Source organism: Branchiostoma lanceolatum, chromosome 11 (genome assembly GCF_035083965.1).
Source record: "Branchiostoma lanceolatum isolate klBraLanc5 chromosome 11, klBraLanc5.hap2, whole genome shotgun sequence".
In the NCBI taxonomy this organism is placed as follows: domain Eukaryota; kingdom Metazoa; phylum Chordata; class Leptocardii; order Amphioxiformes; family Branchiostomatidae; genus Branchiostoma; species Branchiostoma lanceolatum.
The window spans coordinates 9,417,053-9,423,135 of NC_089732.1; positions in this window are offsets into that span (position 1 = coordinate 9,417,053).

Sequence of the window (6,083 nt, forward strand, 5' to 3'; positions counted from 1 at the left end):
CGCTTAACAACGATTAAGATAGAAGAATATTTAATTTCTTTCCAGGTCAAAATATTGAGATCATTACAGTTTGATCAACATTGACCGACATTTACTAGACCAGAACGTCGATTATCTTCACGGTGTCCATGTCTCACCTTGGCACATGAAATGACACCAAATCAACACGATCAAAAGTGCAGAAGTTTTTGTTTAAGGTGTTGGTGAAATTTGTGTTTTTCACTCATGATAATGTATTGGTGTGAGTCACCACAGTATATAACGAAGATGGCGTTGTCGGCAGATTTGAGGCAATTTCCACAGAAAGCTACACTTAAGTCGAGAACAAAACCCAGCAACAAGTAACGTTACTTATTGCCTTTTCAACAGCTACCAACGAAACTTCGACCGAGCTTTGAAGCGCTTATCTCCAGGGGACGTTTACATTCAGTAAAAGTTTTTTTCCACTTATGAAACAATTTAGACCTGACAATTGAATTGAGAAGACAGAATTGAAGAAGCCGTTTGCTAAATCCTAACTTGCTTTGTGCTCTATGAGCACTTAATAAACATGGTAAGGTTGTGAGTCGGTTCAATTTGTGATAATGGTCTTGGAGTCTGCTATGAAAGACTGTGGAGATAAGTTGATTACCGGAGAAAAATGGGAGTAAGGCTGCTGCTGAATTGAGTTTTTCGTTTGCTGTTTTTACCATGGGGGCAGAAACAGATCTAAGGTCAAATGAGGACACAAATATTGACACGAATCCCATGTGCATGTAGGTATACCGAAAAAGGTATTAGACCATGTTTACTTAAAATGCTACAAAGTGTACAGTTTGCGCACGGTGAATATGCAATAAACAGGTGATTATATCTTTGATATGGAAGAAAGGAGGATCACTGTCGACACTTGCAGGGGAGTCACAGGATAATGCAAATTGAACTCAAGAATACAGGCGGACGAAACTGAATATAATTTCTTACATTCCCAGCGCAGCAGTACAGAAATATAAAGGGTACTTCTAGGAAAAAATATCAAGATTAAAAAAACACGTAGAACAACAAACTACAAAAAATACAAAGAAAGTTGCATCAATCTTTGAACATAGGACCCGGGTGTAAAAAGATAAGAGCTAGTTACTCATCATTATACGGCTCTTGTACAACCACACATTGAATTTGGAGCTAAATTTTTGACAGAACTAGAAAGGGAAGCAGTAAAAAAGTCGAGACGTACATTATCTGCGTGATTTTATTTCGCACTTACCACAATCACAAACAAGCAAATGCATAACGTTTACATTGTCATGATGTAGCCTAACAAGCTACTGCTCTGTTTATTCTAAGACTTACTCTGGCACATTTATACATATATGATATGGTGGCCAGTCCCTCCAGCTCTGTCCTCCAATTTGCTACATTATGTAATGGAATATCACAGTGTGTATGCAGCACCTCCAGTAACCATGGTGACAGTCGTCTGGTCCTGTCCATGGTGCTGAACAATATCCACACACAAGTAAGCACGCATGTCCACGGTGCCGAATACGATCTACACGCAAGAAAACATGCATGTCCCTGGTGCTGCACATATACCTGGCCCTAGTGCTGAACACCACAAACACATAGGTAAATACACCCGGTCTTAGTAGTCAACAATATTCACACATTCAAGTATACACACAAGTCAATGGTTCTGAACACCATCCACGAAGAGGAAACACCCCCCTCGTATCCATATACGAACAAACCTGTCCCTGGTGTTGAACAATATCTGCATAGCAATTTCCCTAACAGAGAGTGTGCGATGATTTTCACCTTCTCGTGGCTGTTTTTGGCACCTACATGTAACTAATGTGACAAATTGGACTCTGCTAGTCTGTACTGTGCCTCTACTGCAATTCACGTTTGTAGGAAACAGGTAACTGTGAATTTAGGTGCCATCCCGTTGTTAGGGTGTTGGCGCCACGGTAACCTTCTTCTTCTTGTACAGCAGGTATACTCCAACGGCTACGCCAGCTCCCACAATGGCAATCGCTCCGACTACACCGCCTGTCACCTTCCCTGCCGGTGCCTCGCCCGTGTTGGCGGCGGCGGATCCTCCCTCCCCCGGCCGACTGGTAGTTGGCGACGCGATCATTGCAGTGATAAGGATGTTTGCGTCACTTGACGTCGTGGTGGTGACTGTGCTTGCGCCATTAGATGTCCTAGTTGTAATAACGGTTGAGGTCGCAGGTGTGGTGGTTGTAGCGGAAGACGTTGTGGTTGTAACAGCAGGCGTTGTGGTTGTAACATCAGGCGTGGTGGTTGTTACAGCAGGTGTTGTGGTTGTAGCATCAGGCGTGGTGGTTGTTACAGTAGGCGTGGTGGTTGTAACAACAGGTGCGGTGGTTGTATCGGCCAGGGTTGTAGTAGTGGCGGTCTCAGTTGTTGTTGCTGAAGTGGAAAAACCATACACGAAGACTAAGTAAGTGGAATACGTGTAAAAAAACGAGTGCGCATGTCCGTTTATGTCGAGTGGCTAAAGTGTAGGGAATGTAAATGTTAACATCATACAAGAAGGACACAGACGACCTGCTCCCAGATCTCATCTCAGCTCCGCATCAGTGACGTACTAAATCACTTTGTATGTATATGGCATCATTTCCGTGTCAAAATTACGTATGAAAAAACGTCACGTTTTTGGGTCCATGCGTGACGTTTTGGGGGTCAATACGTCACGTATGCCGTAACGTAACATGACCTATTTACGTGCAGAACCTATTTACGTCCGGTTTGGCTAATGTCCACATGTCGCGGTATATTATGCCAAAGCCTGTTCTCATGAGCAATAAAGAACATCATAAGTATGATCCTTAGCCATCTCTTTAATTTTTGCACAGCAAAACATAATGGCCATGCGTTTACCACGTGAACGCCACGTGCCGCGCATGTGGGGGAAATTTACAGATAAACATTGTTTTTTTTTCCTTCGCGTTAAGCAAGTGGCCGCACAGACATAGTGATTTTAATATCATTTGTCTGTAGACTTCTTTGGACAGTTACTGTGCATTTTTTTCTGGTCTATGTTCTTCAAGCATAGCGCTAGAAGGGAAAAGATTCAGAAGTGGACGATAATGGGTTACCCTAGCACAATTCTTCATCATATACCTCAGTATAGATACATGCCCGCACGGCGTTAAACAGGCGGATAAAAACTTACAGACCATGCATTTGCTTTTTAGAAGAGCTGATATTTCTGCCCATGGGTTCGAAATTTGGCTCTGTCCGCTCGGTTTTAAGATAAATATGTTTTGAATAAATCGGACGTTAATTGGTTATGTTACGTTACATATGGTCCTGGCATTTTCAGATCCATATATGGTATTATCGTATTTGTGGTTATGTCCCACTTGAAATCAAAGCATCGTTGTCCTCGTGTAAATGATAATTTGGTTACAAATGGGACATAACCACATCAGCAATAGGGGTGGCACGTTTACGCGAGGACAACGATGATTTGTTTTCAAATGGGACATAACCACATCAAAAATATGGGTGGCACGTTTACGAGATGCCCCGACGCTTTGGTTACAAGAGGGACATAACCACCTTGGAAAAAAGGTGACACGTTTACGCGAGGCCAGAGATGCTTTGGTTTCAAGTGGGACATAATCACCTTGGAAATAGGGGTGGCACGTTTACGCAAGGGTAAACGTCGCTCAGCTTCCACCTTGAGCACCCGAGGTAACGAAACAACGTAACAAGGTAACGTTTTCGCAATATTCATATTTAGGTCTACGTTTCTATGATATGCGATATCAAAGAAAATCGAAGCCCGTTTGATATTGCTTTCCGATATAGAAACCGTCACTATTACAGCATAAAGTACATATTTACGCTTGTCTATAAGGTACGTTTTTGGGTACGGTATTTTGACACAAAAATTGTATGGCAGTTAAAAGGTCCCCCTGTCGTGTACCCAAAACGATTTTTTAAACGCTATATTCATTTTTGTTCATTAAAGGTATCTTTTTCAACATCGATTTTTTTGACACGGAAATGATGTCATATCATCAGAGGGTGATCGAAACGCATACCTTCATTTAGCTGACAGATGAATCCCCTAAGATAGCTGCAGTCTTTTTCATCCCATTCGGATCCAGCCGACCAAAATCGTAAAAAAAACGTCACGTTTTTGGGTCTATACGCAACGTTTTGGGGGTCAATAAGTCACGTATGCCAAGCCTACGTCACGTATGGCAAAACGTATGGATACTTGACGTACATATGGTTCTGCGATTTTCGTGTCAAAATTACGAACATGAAAAAACGTACGTTTTCTTGTCCATTTGTAACGTATTCCAGGCCACACGTTACGTATGGCATCACGTATGTTTGCCAAACGTCACTTACTAAACGTGACGTACATACAGTCCTGGCATTTTCAGATTAAAACATCATTTTATCGTCAACGTAACGTTTTGGCTCTTATACGTTACGTACATAAAAGGGTTATGTTAATATGATGGCATACTTATCCCAGCAAAGATTATGTAAGTCATTTGCACAAATAAACAATCTTACACGGGTAATATTAAGCAAATTCACTTCCTTTTGTTATCTACACCCTTTACCGGAGTCTAACCTTTAATCTGGTAGACCTCATTTGTCATGGGTCCGCCTTCACCGTCAGCTGCACAGACTGTAGAAGGTCCGTACTTGTTGTAGGTGTTGTGGGCATCAGCAGACCCAGCACACCAGCCGCCATACTGTACAGCAAACACGGTAAAACCACGAGAGAGTGCGACCTGGTAGCACTTCTCTGTGGGGTTCTGACGGGCACTGTAGTGGCCATCTAGGCGTGGATCTGTCCTCTCGAGTGTCGGAATGGCGCGATCAGTAGCATCCCTCCAGCAACCCAGGCTGGCGTACTCACGGCTTCCTGTATGAAGGAGGAGCTCGAGTTATTACTGTGATCGCCGAATATCTTTAGCATTTGTTTCCTCCATGAAAAATTGGCGTAACGGGGAGGGCCCTTACATAAGACGTTTTTCAAACGCTCGAAGTCACGGCGCTGCTAGCTATAATTGCCAGAAAGTGTCAGGTTTTGATGAATAGAGTTTGGACACATTAATCTTCCTCCCAATACCCTGCCAAGGTATCAACAGCAAGCGTTAAGATAACGTAAAGGACTATGTTACGTTAACGTAATGCGTTATGATAACTATGACTACGTTATGTTAACATAGTTTCTTATGATAAATTGAAGGGTGTACATGCGTTACGTTGACGTGGTACGTTAACATAAGCCTTTTAAGTACGTTTAACCCCAAAACGTGACGTTTACGATAAAACGATATTTTCATCTGAGAATGCCAGGTCCACTATATGTGTGTATGTATATCAAGTCTGTATGAGTTCCGTATTGACATTTTCTTGGCTTAGGTAAAGTTTGCGGCAGAAGTAGTTTTTTTCGCTTTGATGACCAGGCTACACAACGGTGGGTCAAAAAAGAAAATAGAATATAGACCTTTTCGGCCTAAAACTTTGCCGAAGCCAAAATGTAAATACGGAACTCCTACGGACTTGATATACGCAAGTATTGCAGCCTTACCGGTTGTGGTAGTGACGTTCCTTAGCAGGACGAGAAGACCAACCAAACAGAGCAAAGTGTCGGCGGCGTTGGCCGTCATGCTGTGACATTAGGTAGTACTACTCTCTGTCTTGTGTAAGCCTTTATAGGTAGCTCCCTGGTAACATAGGTTCTTTGTGCTGTCTAACTGATATTAAGAAAGAATTTTAACGTCGTTAGGGACCTTGGACTCCCGGATATCAAATGTCTTGTCTACAGTCTCTCTTGAAGCACCTGCTGAATGATATTCTTGCTTTCACGATCATACTAACTAGTAACGACGAAGACAGCAAAATATCTTCTTTCAACGTCAAAATATCGAGATCATGACAGCTTCTAAGAGAGGTGATAAAGATTCACTGACATTGAATTGATCAGAAGGTCGATAATGTTGTTAATGGTGAACGTGTCCCGTCTCGGCACACGAAACCAGTTAGGACCTAGACCAGATCAGCACGACCAAAATATGATAAGAATTTTTTTAAAGATT